The 18,225-nt window shown below is 45.0% G+C and overlaps 1 long non-coding RNA gene across 1 annotated transcript in view; it reads right to left on the reverse strand.

Annotated features, from left to right (window-relative positions):
* The window catches only part of LOC117796106, a 115,435-nt gene extending 97,432 nt beyond the window's left edge, over nucleotides 1–18,003 (reverse strand). The window contains exon 1 of the long non-coding RNA XR_004620472.1: nucleotides 17,640–18,003. This is a non-coding gene — a long non-coding RNA (uncharacterized LOC117796106). The remainder of the gene's footprint in view (nucleotides 1–17,639) is intronic.
* Nucleotides 18,004–18,225: the final 222 nt, after the last annotated feature.

Consider the following 18,225-nt stretch of genomic DNA (forward strand, 5'->3'; position numbering starts at 1 on the left):
AGGAGTGACTGTAGCTTTCCTCATCCCTGTGCTGTCCCCCATTCCTCCTTGGCTCTCCGTCACCGGACAGTGCAGAAAGGAGTTGTGTAACAGGCATCCACATTTGTCACTGCAAAACCCTTGTCTTCTGTAGGGACTCATTTTCCCTTCCCTGTCCTAATTCTCTGACCTTTTAAACCAGAGCTATTATTACTCCTAATTTGCATTGAATGGTCCCTTAGCAACCATCACACATTGAATGGGATATCAACTTGCTTCTGATACTGCTAGATTTACCAAAAACTTAGCTCTTCCAGAGTGTAACTTAAAATGTGACAAACAGAAATGTAAACAGCTTTCACCACATCCACATACATAAATATCCTCCTTTATAGAAGAGCTGCACGGTAGCCAAGTTGACCAGAAGGCCCATTTTGGATGAATCCCATTTTTCCCTTGCCATCAATAAAAGGCAGTCTCATAAATTTATTTACCCTTGAAACATTTTTGGACCCAAAACAGGGCCACTGTTCTTAAGACTTAAAAACACATCTAAGGGGGGGCACCTGGGTGGCACAGCGGTTAAGCGTCTGCCTTCGGCTCAGGGCGTGATCCCGGCGTTTTGGGATCGAGCCCCACATCAGGCTCCTCCGCTATGAGCCTGCTTCTTCCTCTCCCACTCCCTGCTTGTGTTCCCTCTCTCGCTGGCTGTCTCTCTCTCTGTCAAATAAATAAATAAAATCTTTAAAAAAACAAAAACAAAAACACATCTAAGGGGTGCCTGGCTGGCTCAGTCAGTAAAGCAAGCAACTCTTGACCTTGGGGTTGTGAGTTTGAGCCCCATGATGGGAGTACTGCTTGCTTAAAAAAAATTATTTTTAAAACACATATAATATTTAAATAAGACAGATATTTTCATAATACTTTTAAAAATAATACTTTAAAAAGATATTTATTAAGAGTCTACCTTTTCTAGATAAGAGAGATAGTGGTATGCTGATAAACTAGTTCTCTGGAAGAAAAAGAAAGATCTGTTTTGTAGTGCCTGCCTATAGCCATGGTGTAAATACTCCCATCCTGGCTGATTTCAAGCCATCAACATTAACAAGGGGATCACAAAATTCCTGAATACAGTGTTTAACAACCACAAAGGTTCTAGCACACCATTGGAAGGCAGACTAAAAGGGTACATAAAATGCAAGAGGGCAACATAAGCAAAAAGTAGGTGGAAAAGAAGGAATGAAACAAGGATAAGGTATAAAATGGAGCCAGGAATTAGTAAATATAAAAAATGCATACAATAAAGCCTTATAAACAGGTTTAATACTCCCATTTGGCTTTAAGAAACTTCCAGCACAGAGAGAAGCTTACTTAGTTCACAGTGTCCTTAAGATATAAATAAGTCTCATGCTAAGAAGTGCCATTTACTCTTCTTCAAGTAGGTCACATTTCTCCTGAGGGTGCCCGGGAAGCAAAGACTGTGTCACACCATGAATGTCCTCATCAACATCAGGGTGATGGCTTGACCTTGAGATTGCAATTAAGTGAGCAGTTGTGTAGATGCTGGGCCCAGCCAGAGTCCAGGGACCAGCATTCCCGCATTCCCAGTTTAATCCCCAGCAGGTGGAGCTGGGGACGTATTCCATAGCCTTTGAGTAATCTTCCAGACTTTTGCTAAAGACCAGACTGTGGTAAGTCTGGAAGTGTTCTCCCAGAGCCTACCTGAGGGACTTTCTAGAGATCCCAGTCTTCACAACATTCACATGATGGGGTTTCTGCTTCAGGGCCCTGATCAGCAGGCTGGGCCCCAAGAACCAGAGCTTCACATCCCTGTCAGATCAATCCAGAGCTACCCACAATCCTTGGAACCTTGTAGTCTGAATGGTTAACCACTTCTTTGAGGGTGAGCCCTCTAGCTGGTCTGGTTCCCCAGCCCTGACCTGACCTTCCTTAGTCCTCTTCGGCACCTGGTGGCTGCGCTCACAGAACCCCCCGCGCACATCTCCACCGCTGGCTCCATTTGGGTAGAAATTCACATTTATTGGCACAGGTGTGCAGCAACGTTTCCCAGAGCAGGAATCAGTCCTGGTTCACTCAATTGTCTCATACCGTCACCAAAACCACAGTGGAGTCAGCAAATGGCCTTTGTGATTTCTTCATTTCTGCTTTTTTAGGTAGAAATGAAGACAGGTGGGGAGAGGCATTGACAGTAATTACCAAATTACCAAAAAGATGGCAACAACACCTGGAATACACAGCATCTTTCCTGTTATAAAGAGAATCTCAGGCTACCTTGGCCTGGTTTTCCTCACTGAGGACAAAGCCACAAAGTTCGTACTTCACTCCCAGCCCTGGTGAGATGCAGGCACCCTAGCCTCACCCAACAGAGGACAGGCTCTCAGGACATCTGAAGGGTACAGAAATGGCAAAGGTTGTCTCTCGGGGCATGTTCCATTCTCACCCAGCCAGTATTCTCATTCTTCTGCCCTGGATCATTTCACTCACAAACCCAGCGTTGCCTATGCTGTGGCTATGGCCAAGCCAAGCTCTGCAAAGGAACCTGAAAGCCACAGTACTTTTCCAGGAAAAGGCCTCTGACAGACGCCATCGTCCTACAATTAGTCCAGCAATGAAAAACCTGCGGGAGGAAAGGGACGCAGTCACTGTGTGGCTGGGTGTAAGCGTGCGCATGCGTATGGACGCACGTGCTCTCCAGGCATCATCTTTTCCATAAGTTCTGAAAACCCTCTACTAAATGCTTCCTGCAGACCTTAATTATAACTAGATATAGGAAAATACAGGAACTGGGAAAGAAAAGCGTTATTTTCTTAAAAGAAGTAGCATATTCCTTGGTTAAGCAAGAGGACAAAGTTTCTAGATTGCTTTTTTGGAGCACTCTTCTCAGAAGTATATTCACTCCTTTAAGGATTTTCCTGGTGTCAAGCATTTAGTGGATACATTGAGCCAAGCCCAAGTCTGCTCCCTGGGCGCCTGCCTCTCCTCTGATGCACTAAACTCAGATCTCAAATCAGCTGCCCATTGGTTGATGGGCTCTATAAAACTGCAAGCATCTGGTGGAGAAATGTGACGTATAAGGCATATGATTGCAGGAAGCATTCCACCTACCCCATTCAAGAGGCGTTGCAAGGCAAATGCTTTCTGCAGGCCAACAAAAACATGAGTGTTCTGCTAGAACTTACAAGGCCCGTCAAGGCATAATCTGGCATCATCTGTGGCAAATAAATGCAAATACACAGTTTTATAGTAGCTCTCCTCATGGTGGGTCAAAGTCCTTCCCATGTTCTCTTTTCATTCGCCCTGTTCAATGGAGATGGCAATAGACCTCCCTCTCTGTCTTCAACTCGCTCCCCCTCCCAGTGGACTGTATGGGGTTTGCAGCTACAAGCAGGATCTGATGAGTTTGGCCCAGTCAAAGCACTCCCATTCCCCTGGCTCTGGTGTCTGGTTCAGGGTTGAGCTCCCCTAGTGTGACTCGAGCAGAGTGAAGCACAGGGCCTTCATCCTTCATCGGAGGGCGCTGGCATCCCCCACCCCTGCCAAGGGAAGCCAGTCTCAAGAAAGAGCCAATACAGAGGAGAGTCAAGCAAGGAGAAGCTAAGAGAAATAGAGCCAGAAACACAACCCAGATCAAACCACTCCTGGAGCTCATCAAGCACTTGGGGGACAAATCCCAGTGAATCTCCTCTGATGGTCAAGCCTGTGCATTAAATGGGATTTTCAGTAACCTGTAACCAAAAACATCCTAACCAAAATACCATGTCTTCTGAATTACTAAACAGTTAATAAAATGGAAACTACCAACATCTTGTGTAACAGGCTTTAGAAATCTGGCTTTAGGGGCACCTGGGTAGTGCAGTCGTTAAGCATCTGTCTTCGGCTCAGGGAGTGATCCCGGCATTCTGGGATCGAGTCCCACATCGGGCTCCTCCACTGGGAGCCTGCTCCTTCCTCTCCCACTCCCCTGCTGTGTTCCCTCTCTCCCTGGCTGTCTCTCTGTCAAATAAATAAATAAAATCTTAAAAAAAAAAATCTGGCTTTAATGGGGCACCTGGGTGGCTCAGTTGGTTAAGCGTCCAACTCTTTTTTTTTTTAAATAATTTTTTAAAAGATTTTATTTATTCATTTGACAGAGAGAGAGAAAGAGGCAGGCAGAGGCAGAGGGAGAAGCAGACTCACCGCTGAGCAGGGAGCCCGATGTGGGACTCGATCCCAGGGATCATGTGATCCCTGGGATCACAACCCAAACCAAAGGCAGATGCTTAACCAACTGAGCCACCCAGACACCCCACTATCCAACTCTTGATTTCAGCTCAGGTCATGATCTCAGGGTCATGATTTCAGGGTTGTGAGATCAAGCCCTGCATCTTGATTCTCTCTGTCCCTTTCCCTCTGCACCCCCTGCTTGCATGAACGCATGCTATCAATCAATCAATCAATCAATCAACCAACCCTGGCTTTGAAAAGTACTATACTCAAAAAGACCAAAAACCAACAATAACTGTATATTTTCATGGGGTAATGATACATCCAATAATTCATGTACTGTTTTCTACTTATACACTGCCCTAAGTGGATTTGAGTGAGCTTACAATTTTAAAAACACTATATATTAGGATAATTAAAAGACAAATTAAATATCCAGAGGGAAAAATGGATATATGCAAAAACAGTAATGAAGTATAATCATTATACAGAAACATAACAATTTGGCTCAGAGCATCCTGGCAGCCAAGGTTAAAAAAAAAAAAAAAGCTTAATTTTTACATAATTTTTATTATCTGAAAAAAAATCCCTTTTTGCCAGAAGATATGGCATTTTTAACCCAGAAATATGTAAGTAAGTTCTACTGTGACTGTAGACAATTTGGAAAGTTCAGGCCCCTGAACACTGATATTAACCAAACCACTTTAGCTTATCTGTATTAGACGGTCAAAGCATCAGCATTAATCTAAGTACTATAAGTATTACAATGTTTATATCAGCACTTACAAGAAAATACAGCAAGCTGCAGTGAATTTTTTTTAAAGAAAACACCATGTGACACCAGCCCCACAGGGCTCCAGCCAGAAACAGGAGGGCACAATGAGGGCTTATGCCCTGCAGCCCCTCTGTGCCCAGAGGACAGACAGGTCAGGAAGGCAGAGGAGCAGAGAGATGACAAAGGAGAAGGGAGTCCATGTGGGAGTCCTCAGAGAGGTAGCTAAGCTGTGAGACCCTGATGTATGTGGCAGGAGAGAGAAGATATGCTTCCTACGCTGACACAGGGCTCCACATTCCCATGGAGAAATATGGAAGCACAGAGAAATTATGCTTGCCTTGAAAGAGAAAAGGGAGCTCTGGACACAATTTGGAGTAGGAGACTATGGTTGGGTAACCACAGCTAATTTTTACTGAGCACAATACTCCATGAGATAAAGTACTATTATCCCTATTAGCATGCTAATATCTGACAAGGAAAGCGATGTTTGGCTTTTTGACCAAGATTTCATGGCTCATCAGAGAGGAAGCTAAGGGTCTGATCTGAGGTGGTCACCATGTCCATTCCATCCATCCCCTCTAATGGGAGCTAAGCTGCGGGGGACAGTTCCTTGTGAACCATGAAAGCCCCTCCAGCTCACTTGCACCCTTCCGCATTCCCACGCTGTCCCACTCTACCCTCGACCCCAAGTATGAGGCAGTGAAGAGCCCTGGGTAGCCTGCCATCAATGGGCCAAGGGAGCCAGAGGAGAAATGCTCCAGGAGCAACGCGGCAGGAGGCCCAGCGACGGCAGTTGGAGGCTTCTGTATGCCTCCTGCAGGTCCTGACCGAGAGACAGCCTCCACTCACACTCTCCTTGTCTCCTCCCTGCCTCACTGTCCCCTCTCCTGGAATCAGCTCCCAACAAACTGCCTGCAGCAAAGCCCTTGTCGCAGGCTCTGCTCAAACGCAAACTTAGCCAAGAAAAGGCAGCAGCGTAGAGGACATCACAGCTCAGAAGGGACAGCTCAGCAGATTCTGAGACGCTTTGGACTTTTAGTGTGAAATCATTGACCACTGCCCGGCTCTGAGGAAAGAGGTGTGGAGGAGGAAGAGGTGTTTAGGGAAGGATCGGCTCCGTGGCCAAAGACAACAGCTTTCAATGACCGAATAATACGTCGGGCTGAATGATACATTTTCTGAAGGTTGACTTGCCCGTTTCAAAGTGAGTCATGACAGGCACAATCAAACCACACAGTTGTTGGACCACATGAGGAATTCTCAGACAAATGCGCTACAAAGTACTCTTTCTCTTGGGCAGTTGTACAGGGCTGATGAAACGTGTCTCGCAATGGTGCTTGCCAGTTTCCTTCTAAGTGGAGCACATGCGCCTGGTTTGAAGAGTAAAAAAAAGGACATGTTGACTCCTTTTGCATATCCTAGTGCTACAGGCATCCGTTGGAAGGAAGGAAGGAAGGAAGGAAGGAAGGAAGGAAGGAAGGAAGGAAGGAAGGAAGGAAGGAAGGAAGGAAGGGAAGGAGAAAGAAAGAAAGAAAGAAAGAAAGAAAGAAAGAAAGAAAGAAAGAAAGAAAAGAAAGAAAAAGAAAGAAAGAAAGAAAAAGAAAGAAAGAAAGAAAGAAAGAAGAAAGAAAGAAAGAAAGAAAGAAAGAAAGAAAGAAAGAAAGAAAGAAACCTAATCTTCTTCAAGCTCTCAATTTTTACCAGCTGTTTGCAAAGCGTGAGCCATTGCGCTGAGAAAGAGTCCTTTCATGATTGCATTGTATCTATGCAACTGAATCCAATGGTCACTACAGCCAGGGGTTTGCCTGAGGGCAGCAAACGGATCTACTGCTAGACAAGGCGGTGAGCAAGGCAAGAGGCCAAGGTTAGATTTTTTTCCTACCATCGCTCTTACCTCAACATTTCAAGACATTATTCAGAAAATAAAATGCTATTAAAGAATCTCATTTCAGGAGACATTTCACAAGAAAGTTCTCCAGCAAGGGAAGGCTAATTTCTTCAGACACAGAGAGCAAGCTGCTTCCACGGATGCTGCGCTTCTGAGCTGCTCAGAGAAAGATGACATCCAGACCTGGGACCCAGAGCCCTGAGGAGGGGGCAGTGGATGGATGGTGGGTGCTGAGGTGTCTAAGCTTGGACAGAGGCCTGCTGTGACTGGAACTCCGATCTCTAGGAGGAGGCACTGGGTAGCTGGGGCTGCAGTCTCTCAGAGGAGTATGGTGAATCTGGCTTCACAAGTGTTGGAAAAACTACAAACAGGATCAGATAGGATCCAGCTGCCCCCTGGGAGGAACCGTCACCACCAGAGTGGGAACCATTATTTAAGTGATAGTCACAGGAACCTACAAATTGGGAGAAGGGGGCCAGAGAAAGTCCCCTCCCCCTGCAGCCTCAGGTTCTATCGAGCGCCCCCTACTGGCAGAGCCTAACTAGGTGGGGGGCAGGGGGAAACAGGAGGGTTTGCCAAGTCCCAGCCCAGCCACGCAGAACAGAGAACGGATGGGTTTGCAACGAAGAGACAACAGCGTAATGACTGGTGCAGCACTCACCAAGGCTTTCAGCCTCAGAATACGAAAGCTGTGATTTTCGAATGTTTCCTCTGCTTGGAATTCAGTGAAAAGGTAAAATACCAAGGAAGCTAGAGAGGAACTGTAGTCTCCTGTTATGTTGGCGAAAGTGCGCTCAGCTCAGAAGGTGGGCTTCGGATAAAACCTGAAGACAGTGAGGGAGGCAGCTCCTGCATATTTGAGCAAGCTCCCCATCAGCGAGGCGGGCGGGAGGGGGGTGTTGGCTGAAGAACAGCATTGTGCTGGAGATGCATAAACAGTGGACAACACTTGGGATGCCACTGGAAAATCAAAGGACAAGGATGGGCAGAGAAAAAGGAAAAAAGTGGAGTTTTCCTGGCATTTAAGAAAGCATTGTGCGTTGTGGGAAAAGATTGCTTCTGCTTGGAACTCATTAATTTTGAAGAAAGCAGCCTCATTCTCCTGCCTCCAGGTCTGCAGACCCACATTCTCCTCTGTACTTCTGGAAAGTACCTGGAAAGCAGGCCAATACTGGGAACTTGTGCGAGGCCACATGCGGTCCTCCCGGGCCATTAACCACTGGGGGGCTCTCCCCCCATCCCTCCAAAACAAAATAGTCCATTCAGTTGAGTAAGGTCAAACCATCTGTTATGTTTTTGGAATGATTTCTGTTCAGAGATATAGGACATGTGGATGTAAGGGGATGGCATTTATTAATATAGAATAACCCGTGTTCAAAGTCCCAGGATAGTGAGCATGTTGCTGGCAATTGAGAAAAGGAAATCAGCAAATCCTAAGGAAATGACCTCTGTGAGATTTGCACTCACAGCCAACGCCTGAGAGGGCGAGGACCTTTTGAAGACCTCAGGATAGAAACCTCGGCCCCTCCATGGAGGAGGAGGACCTCCCTCCACTTCTGGGCCTTCTTTCCAGGCCTGATGGCTGCATCAGTCCTGCCTGGCCCCCAGTCACATGAGGGCATCGTGGCCCCTGGCCCGGGTACCTTGCAAGGCCTTTTCCTATTAAATGATGATAGAGATGACACTGAGGTTTATTTTTTTATTTTTTATTTTTTTAAAGATTTTATTTATTTATTTATTTGACATAAAGAGAGACAGCCAGCGAGAGAGGGAACACAAGCAGGGAGTGGGAGAGGAAGAAGAAGGCTCCCAGAGGAGGAGTCTGATGTGGGGCTCAATCCCAGGACCCTGGGAGCACGCCCTGAGCCGAAGACAGACGCTTAACGACTGAGCCACCCAGGTGCCCCTGACACTGAGGTTTAGAACAGGAAAATATGACAAAATTATGCAATAAAAGTATAAAAATGCCCTGAGGGTAAATGCATGACGCACCTTCTAAAAAGTCCCTACAGCTTTAAATGCCTATGATTACGGCTCTGAACCCTGTTGTTTGTTTTTGTCACGTTTAACTTTGGCTACCTGCTTCTGTGCAGAGTGGATGTTTTTCAAGTTCAAAGTGAAAAGTATGCCTTTTATCTTTCTTATAAGGCTTTTCTAATCTTCACCTGGCATTCATGTGCTTTTGGCAACAGACGTTTCTATCCCTTCCTTACTGTTCCACTGCGACTCAATCCTACTAAGAAAATTTTAATGCTTTGTGGGTGCTTTAATTAGCTTTGGGGGGAAAAAGTAATTATAATGTGGTAATAGTCCTTTAAGAAGTCAGCTACCTCTAGGATATCTGTCCTCCTCTGAGGCTACTGACAAAGAACCAAAGAACTTAGAGGTCTTTGGTGATGAAGTCCCCCCAAACGGTATGTGAGACTTTTGTGCATATAACCTGTGCTTTTGTGAGAGAAGTTGTCAACTGTTTTCTCCAGATACTCATATAATTTGTTGACTTCAAAAAGTTTGGAAATCCTGAACCTGTCTAAAATCTGTTATATGAATGAATGGAAGAAAATTGATAAGTAAAATGGTTTTTGTTGTCCACTCAATTTCTTTTCCCCATCCCCCCCATTCACCTTGCATCTCAACTCCCCCCCCCCACACACACACACTTAGTTCCTTTAATCATTAATAGCTGGTCATGATTTTTTTCTGAGCTCTGGCTTTGGGCTTCAGCCAGTTCCTTTCGAACCACACACAAGGCAATGGTTAGTGTGTAGAATTCACCTTCTCTGGGAGGAATATTCTGGGGAGTAATTGGCTTCATCTAACACAATCTCCTGACCCCTCAAGCTGGGGGTGGGAGGGAGTTCTGAGGAAGGGACAGCGACTCCTACTTCAAGTTGCAGAGAGAGGGAACAGCAGAGAGAAGCCAAGCGAAGTGGGTAAAGGAACGTAGAAAGCAAGGGGCTCCCACCTGCCGGGTACCGCTCCTCCATGCCCAGGCTGAACTTCCTGACCCCAGCCCCTACCCAAGGGCCGGCCTGAATGCCTGACATTTATGCGCGTGCACACACACCCATCGCCACCACCACCACCTGAGGCCCACCAGCTCTTGCAGATGCTTTTATTCAGTTAGCCAACCCTTTGGAGGCCTAATTATGCACCAAGCACCATAGGCATTGAGGAGCAAAGTGTAGTAAGTTTAGAGTCTAAAAGGTTGGCAAACAGAGCCGCGCGGACGTTCTGGCGCAGCTCTGCAAGTGGACGCACAGATGGGTGGGGGCGGGGCATCACTGGTGGGCATCACTGTCCTATTGTGGGGACGGCAGCTGCCCAGAGGGCGGAACCCTGCACCCTGCCCACCATAAATCTGGTGCCTGCACTGGCTGCTTTGTTCTGCTGTGTCCTACTCTAGCCTGTAAAAGGCTACTACATTTAAACCTAGTAGACACGTGGGCAAAGATATAAATGACCAACACACATGCCTAGAAAAAGATGCCCCGTGCCACTGGTTGTAAAAACAATGCAAATTAAAACAATACTGACAGAGGGGGCCTGGGTGGCTCAGCCGTTTCAGTATTTGCCTTCAGCTCAGGTCATGATCTCGGTGTCCTGAGATTGAGCCCACATTGGACTCCCTGGCGGGGAGTCTGCTTCTCCCTCTCCCTCTGCCCCTCCCCCCTGCAAGTGTGCTCTCTCTCGCTCTCACTCTCTCTCTCTCTCTCTCAAATAAAACCTTAAAAAAAAACAATACTAACAGATGGGTAAACATTTTAAAGACTGCTAACACCAGCACTGATGAGAATGCAGGGAAATGCATACCTCTTACCGTGCTGGTGGGAGTATGAATCATTACAATTTTCGGGAAAATAATTTGGCAATACCCATTAAAATTACCAATACATATCACCTTGGATCCAGGAGTCCCACTTTAGGAGATTTCTCCTACAGGAATAAAAACACCATCATTGTTAAAAACAGAAAAGGAAAATAAGTATGGAAACACCCTAAATACCCACAATTAAGGAGCAACTGACAAAATTATGGTATCTGTACCAAGAAATATTGTACAGCCATGAAAAAGAATAAGTTATATTTATACATATTTGCCTAGGAATATGTCAGTGATGTATTATATAGAGGGAGTATATTTAAAAGAAAATTATGGGGGCGACTGGCTGGCTCAGTCAATAGAACATGTGAGTCTTGATCTCAGAGCATGAGCTTGAGCCCCACGCTGGGTGTAGAGATTACTAAAAAAAAAAAAAGTTATGGATAAATACGTAAAGAATCTTATTTTTAGGCAAAATATAAAGAAAAAATGAGCATTTGAGCAAAGAAAGATATAGAAGGTTACAAATCAAACTATTCAGGTTAGTTGCCTCAAAGAGTTCAATCAGAGGGAAAGAGAAGGTTATTGCACTTTTCTTAATTCATCTTTGCTTTGTTAGACTTGCCATAATGGGCATGATTTTTTTTTTCAGTAATTAGAAAAAATCAAGTCAGGAAAAGGAGAAGACAAGTCACAAACTGGGAGAAAATATTTGCCAAAAATATATCTGATACAAGAGTGTTAGAAGGAACTCTTAGGGGCGCCTGGGTGGCTCGGTCGGTTAAGCGTCTGCCTTTGGCTCAGGTCATGATCCCAGGGTCCTGGAATTGAGCCCTGAGTTGGGCTCCCTGCTCAGCAGCAGGGATTCTGCTTTTCTCTCTCCCTCTGACCCTGCACCCACCCACTCTTGCTCTCTCTCTCAAGTAAATAAATAAAATTTAAAAAAAGGAACTCTTAAAACTTAACAATAAGAAAACTAAAAACCTGATTAAAAAAATAAGCAAAAGATCTGAACAGACACCTCACCGAAAAAGATATAAAAATGGCAAATAAGCATACAAAAAGATGTTCAACATCATATGTCAATAGGGAATTGCAAATTAAAACAAAAATGAGATACTGCTACATCCTTATTAGAATGACCAAAATCCAAAATACTGACAATACCAAATGGTGGTGAGGATGTGGAGCAACAGGAACTCTCTTTCGCTGCTGGTGGGAATGCAAAATGGTATGGCTACTTTGGAAGACAGTTTGCCAGTTTCTTACAAAACTAAATATACTCTTACCATATGATCTAGCAATCACACTCCTTGATATTTTCCCAAATGAGCTGAAAACTTATGCCCACATAAAAATCTACATGGGGATGTTTATAGCAGCTTTATTCATAATTGCCTAAACTTGGAAGCAGCCAAGATGTCCTTCAGTAGATGAATGAATGCATGAACTGTGGTATATCCCCACAATGGAATATTATTTAACACAAAAGAGAAATGAACTATCGAGCCATGAAGTAACCTGGAGGAAACTTATATGCACATTACTAAGTGAAAGAAGCCAAATTGAAAAGGCTGTATACTGAATGATTCCAGCTATAGAACATTCTGGAAAAGGCAAAACTATGAAGAGAGTAAAATGATCAGTGATGGCCAGGGGTGGGGTGCAGAAGGAATGAAGAGGTGGAGTGCAGAGGATTTTTAGGGCAGTAAAACTACTCTGATACTATAATGGTGGGTACATATCATCACACTTGTCAAAACCCATAGAGTATACAACACCAAGGATGAACTCTAATGTAAACTGTAAATTTTGGATGATAATGATGTGTCAATGTAGGTTGATGGATTATAACAAATGTCCCACTCTCTGATAGGGATGTTGATAGCGGGGAGGCTGGGCATGTGCAGATGCAGGGGTTAGTTGGGAAATCTCTGTACTTTCTGCTTGGTTTTGCTGTAAATCTCAAACTGCTCTAAAAAATAAAGTCTATTAAAAATTGGTTTAATAATTCTGAAAAATTCTAGTAAAGTGTTTAGTTTTAGATACAGCCTATTTGGTAATGATCACCACGTGGGATTGGTTTGATCTTGGTCCTGCCATCCAAGGGGATGCTTTGGAGCTGTTAAAAAGAATAAAATGGCATGTAGACGCTGCAATGGAAATACATTCCAGGCCTAGAGATATGTAAAGAAAAGATGCCATGGGGGCGCCTGGGTGGCACAGCGGTTGGGCATCTGCCTTCAGCTCAGGGCGTGACCCCGGCATTATGGGATTGAGCCCCACATCAGGCTCCTCCACTATGAGCCTGCTTCTTCCTCTCCCACTCCCTCGGCTTGTGTTCCCTCTCTCGCTGGCTGTCTCTATCTCTGTCAAATAAATAAATAAAATCTTAAAAAAAAAAGAAAAGAAAAGAAAAGAAAAGATGCCATAACAACAAATACAGTATGATACCATTTGTGTTGAAATAGAAGCAAATCTTGTGAGTACATGTTTGTTAATGTACAGAAAATTGCTACGTGGAGGATAATAGACTCTTAGCAGTGGCTGCCTACCTCTGGGGGATGGGAGGGAGGTCTCATACCCTCCTGTCTTGTCTGAACTTGATAAGAGTAGATTGGTTTATAAATAAGTAAAAACTCATTGTTTTAGGAAAAGCATCCTGCCCTTGCCTCCTATCGAGAGATTCACTGAGATGTGAGTGTATACTCTGACCAGCGGTTATAAAGCCCATGTCGTACTCAAGCTCACACAATCAATCATCATTATCTACATATGGCACCCCCTGGCCCTCCAGTGTTACAAAAGGAAATATCGCAACCAAGTTAGGGTGTATCCAACTTAAAGAATTATAGGGATGCCTACATTTACATAGTGCTTTACAGTCTAGGAAGGGCAAAAGGTCCCCTTTGAGGATTCGTCTTTACAGAAGTAATATATAATGCACACAGTAATTTTAAAGGTACATCATAAACAGAATGGCAAACCTGTCCTCACTATAAACACATACCAAAAAAAATCAAGTAAATGCATCAACAAAGTGTATCATCCCTAGTCCGAGCTATGCAATAAGCGATTATGAGAGAGTCCACTTTACAAAAATTTTTAAACCCTCTCTGCACGGAAGCTTATATGTACACATAAGGCACAGCCTAGAGCAAATAGAAAGTGTGTCTTCAAAAGCACCCAGATGTCCCTAGTTTTTCTCTTCAGTTGCCTCTGTCCCAGGGGAGCAGTGTAAGTCCCACCCAAAAGCTGCGGTGGGGGACCATGTGACACAGAATGCGAAGGGACACCTCATGCTTTCTACCTCCTCATTCACCCCAGACAGAGCAAAACCAGGGGTATATGGTGCACAAAGACTTCTGATTATCTTTAAGTATATTATCAGATAATGTTCCTCTTGATTCATGATTTTGAAAAAAGTTTTGCCGTGTTTTAAAGGAAGTTGTTAAATGTAGTAACAGGGTTGAAAATAAACTTTTCAGTGGGGAAAAAAATTCTCATTTTATGACAGACATCTATGAGAAAGTATCACTTGATGGATAGCTGACTTTTCAATCATGAATTTCACAAAGGGAGCACGTAGCTGCTGTGTAAGTTACAATAAAACATGAATAGTCATGGCCACCGTTTACTGACCACACACCATGTGTTTACAGGCACTCCAGCCTTAATCTTCACAATAATGTTATGAAGTGGGTATCCTTAGTCCCACTTTGCAGATGAGAAAACTGAGGCAAAAAGTGATCAAGCCTGCTCAAGGTCATGTAGCCAGGAAGGCATGTAGCCAGAACTGGATTCAGTGTCTTCAGAGCTCAAGGACCACGTCCCTCTCCTGCGAGGGCTGACTAGGAAAGGAATAAGAAGTAAGGGATAGCAGCGAATCCACACCACAGCAATGGCCTCGCCACGGGCCGGTTGCAAACCGATATGGTCCAATCGGGGTTCCACTCTGAGAACAAGAGCTGGGTGACCTGACAGCAGCAGGGAGCTGGGTGTTCACAGTGCGCCCAGAGAGGGTTCAGGGGCCACTGGAGATGATGCAGGCACAGAAGCTGCAGAGCAGAGAAGGGCTGACGCTGAACCCAGGAGCTCAGCAGCCTATGCGGGTGACCCAATCCCATCAATGCCAAGCGTGTGGGTAACCATCCCAGAGGGCTTGCTGTGATGTTGTACAAATCTCTACCATGGCCAGTGCAGCCAAAGATACCATTAATGAACCTCACTTCTTGGACATCCTGGCGTTTGGAAAAAGGGGGCCGATTGATCATGTTTCAGCCCAATTCAGCAACGACTTATTATCCTGGACAATTCTACAAGTTGGCAGGGCTTACCTGGGTGGTTCTTATATTCCATATGGTGCCTACTGGTGCTCAGCTGGGGCTGGCACATCCAAGATGGCTTCAAGCACATGACTGCTACCTCAAGTGAGGTAGCTGGATTAGCTGGGGACTGGCTAGACTTTTCCTCACATGGTTGTTCATTATTCAGTAGTCTCCGGCAAGCCTCTTTACATATCAGCTAGATCCCAAGAGGGCAAAAACAGAAGTAGTAAGACCTGGAAAGGCCTTCCAATGCATTCTATTAGTCAAAGCAAGTCACAGGGCCAGTCCCAACTCAAGAAGAAGTGAAATAAATTCCACTCCTTGATGGGAATAGTGAGCTAAGCAAGAATTACTGGCAGCTATCTTTGTAGACAATCTACCACAAAACCTTAAGTGGAAGCTGTTAAATCTTACTTAGCCACCAGGTGCCCTTCTGCCTTTCTCCCTTTTCTCCAGTTCCTGTCTAGAATGTGGGTGTGATGACTGGAACCTCAGCAGTCATCTTGCAACCATGAGGTTACCTGGAAGATGGAAACTACACACTGAGGATAGCAGAAAGAAAGCGAGAAGGAGATTAGGTTCTAGGTGAGACAGAGGAGCTGCTATACCAGCCAAGGACAGCCTCTACTTCCAGAGCATCTACACATTAAAAAATAATAAAAATAAATAAATACAGATCTTACTTAGACAATAGTTATTTTTTTCCAGTGGACACAGGCTCAAATGAGAATAACTAACAGAAGGAATTGCATAGCCCACACTCATTTCCTGTTTTTAAAAAAGTAACTAATAGTACATATTCTGATTGTTAAGTTCCATTAGAGCCATATAAGATATACTAAAGCAAGATTTAAAGTAACAATTTAGTGACAAGTACCTTGCCTCTAAGGTATTAGGAGGCAGTCCCTGGGAGCTTATGAGAAAGTGCTAAGAGGCTCCTCATATAAACACTGCCTAAGAAAAATACTTTTAATGTCTTTCAGCCAAAACTAAGCCTGAGTGCCTGTTCTGAACGTCTTACCATTTAGGAAGAAATAGTATGCAAAGTTCAAATAGTATCACCACATCCTCCATCCCCTCATTTCTCATTTCCCATTCAATCAACAAACCCTTTCCAATAATTGAGGCTTTATCTGACTCATGGATATATGTAACCTGCCTTTTCTCTCCCCTTTCAAATTTTTTTAAAACATCAAATAGGCAAGTTTTATAACACAAGAACAGGATTAAAAAAAAAAAAAAGATGTACCTAGGAAGGCTCTGGGACTGATAAACTGAAAAGTGGGAAGGCCATTTAGGTATTACAGGCCTGATGGGCACACAGATGTAACTCTGCAGTGACAATCATCCCCTCAGCCCTCAAATAGGACAGCAAAGGAAATGGCAGCATCCAAGCATAATACCAGTCTTTTGCAAAGCAGCTGAACTTGGCTATGTTATTATTTCACTCGTTTTCATGTAGAGTTTAGCAAATGTTTTATTTGACTTTAGTATATATTTCAAAGTATTAGAATATTTTATATTCTCATCTATTTTAAACTAGTAGTTAGCTATCTAAAACAAAGGGACACATTCTTGAAATACATTTAAATATAACGTTCTGCTGCCATAGACAACTGAGCCCTAGAATAATAATTTGTTGTGCTGTTTTGTAACACTTTGATCCGAAAGTCTAATTATTTACACTAAATGCTCTTCTAGAGATTCCTCTTTGAATGTTCCTCAAGGTATAGAAAAACATAGCACCTTGCAATTTATCTACTAACCCAATTACATGTTTATACCTTATCATTTGACAATCTGTCAAAGGAAAACTTGTTGCCTACATGTTGCATCCGTTTCTACACCTCCTCTGGTAACTTTAAAATCCCAGCGGAAACCAATGTATTCTTCACCAGAGACCGCCTCTGACTCCAGTGACCTGTTCAGGGTCATGTCCCCACCCACGCGGCAACCCACACAGCTCTCCTGCTGCTCACCTGCGCGCCCCACCGAGCTAGGGGACCCACTAGGCTGTTTCCAGGCAGTGTTTTGTTTGTTTTGCTTTGCTTTTACTTCCTGTATCTTTGCTTCTTATCTTTCTGTTATCTGCTTTCTGCTTCCAATCTCTCTCACTGCCTCAGCATGCGCTGACTTTCAATCTTAAAACACCCCTAAAGTGGTGGCCGTGTCTTCCCGTCCGCAGCTCATGCTTTACCCACGCAGTTACTCAAAACTCAGGGGCACAGACCCAGGCTGTACCATCGTTTACAAAAGAAGCACTTTGGCCAAGGTCCTCAAGAGAATGATTAACGCTCAGCACTAATACAATAAGCACTCAGCCGCCTCTCCCATACACATCATCTCATTTGCCTGATTTGTTTTTAAGGCTAAAATACCCTGAACCCACTTAGTAGGAGGTCCTTTCAGATCTCCTGACCCCAGCCCTGGGAGCCGCAACTGTGCCCAGGCCCGGAGCCTGAATCACCAGCCGGCTGCGTTCGCCACTTCAACCCATTTTGCCCGCTAACTGATCGAGTCCCAGCACCGGGCTCTGACGGAGACGCTGGAGTGGTGGACTCGGGCTCACCTGGATCCGCCGCGGAGCCGGGCGCCGACTCACCTGCTCCTTCGCGGACTCACCTGGATCACTCTCAGACCCGGGCGCGGGCTCACCGGCTCACCGCGGGCTCACCTGCTCACCGCGGAGCCGCACGGCCGCACCTGGGTTCGCGTCCTGCTCGCGCTGCTGCGGCCGCTCTGGAGGCGGCTCTGCGCTGCTGCAGCCCCGCCCGCCGGGTCGGCAGGGAGGTCCAGCCAATTTATCCGTGTGCCTCGAAAGAGACGGCTGCTGGGAGTAGGTACACCCTATTTCGCGGGGTCTTGGCGTTCTCAGGGACCCCTCGAAGCCAGTTCCCTCCGAACACTGACCGAGACCTCCCCGGCGCTCTTCCCTTTTCCTTTGGTTAGGGAATTAGCGGAGGGGCGCGGGGATCCATCGGAAACAGAAAACTAATTTTTTCCCCCTGCTGGTGATTGTGGGGAACTGCAGGTGATGGAACAAACCTGCTACCGAGCTTCCTTCCCTCCCGACTGCTAAGGTTGGGGTCCTTCCCACCTTCCACCCCATCAAAAGTCAGAAAAGTTGCCTTTTATTCATTTTTTAAAGTGCCATATTAAGAGGAGGCAACTCCGTTTTAGCCCTCAGATTACTGAGGAGGAGAAACAT

Source organism: Ailuropoda melanoleuca, chromosome 14 (genome assembly GCF_002007445.2).
Source record: "Ailuropoda melanoleuca isolate Jingjing chromosome 14, ASM200744v2, whole genome shotgun sequence".
Taxonomy (NCBI): Eukaryota; Metazoa; Chordata; class Mammalia; order Carnivora; family Ursidae; genus Ailuropoda; species Ailuropoda melanoleuca.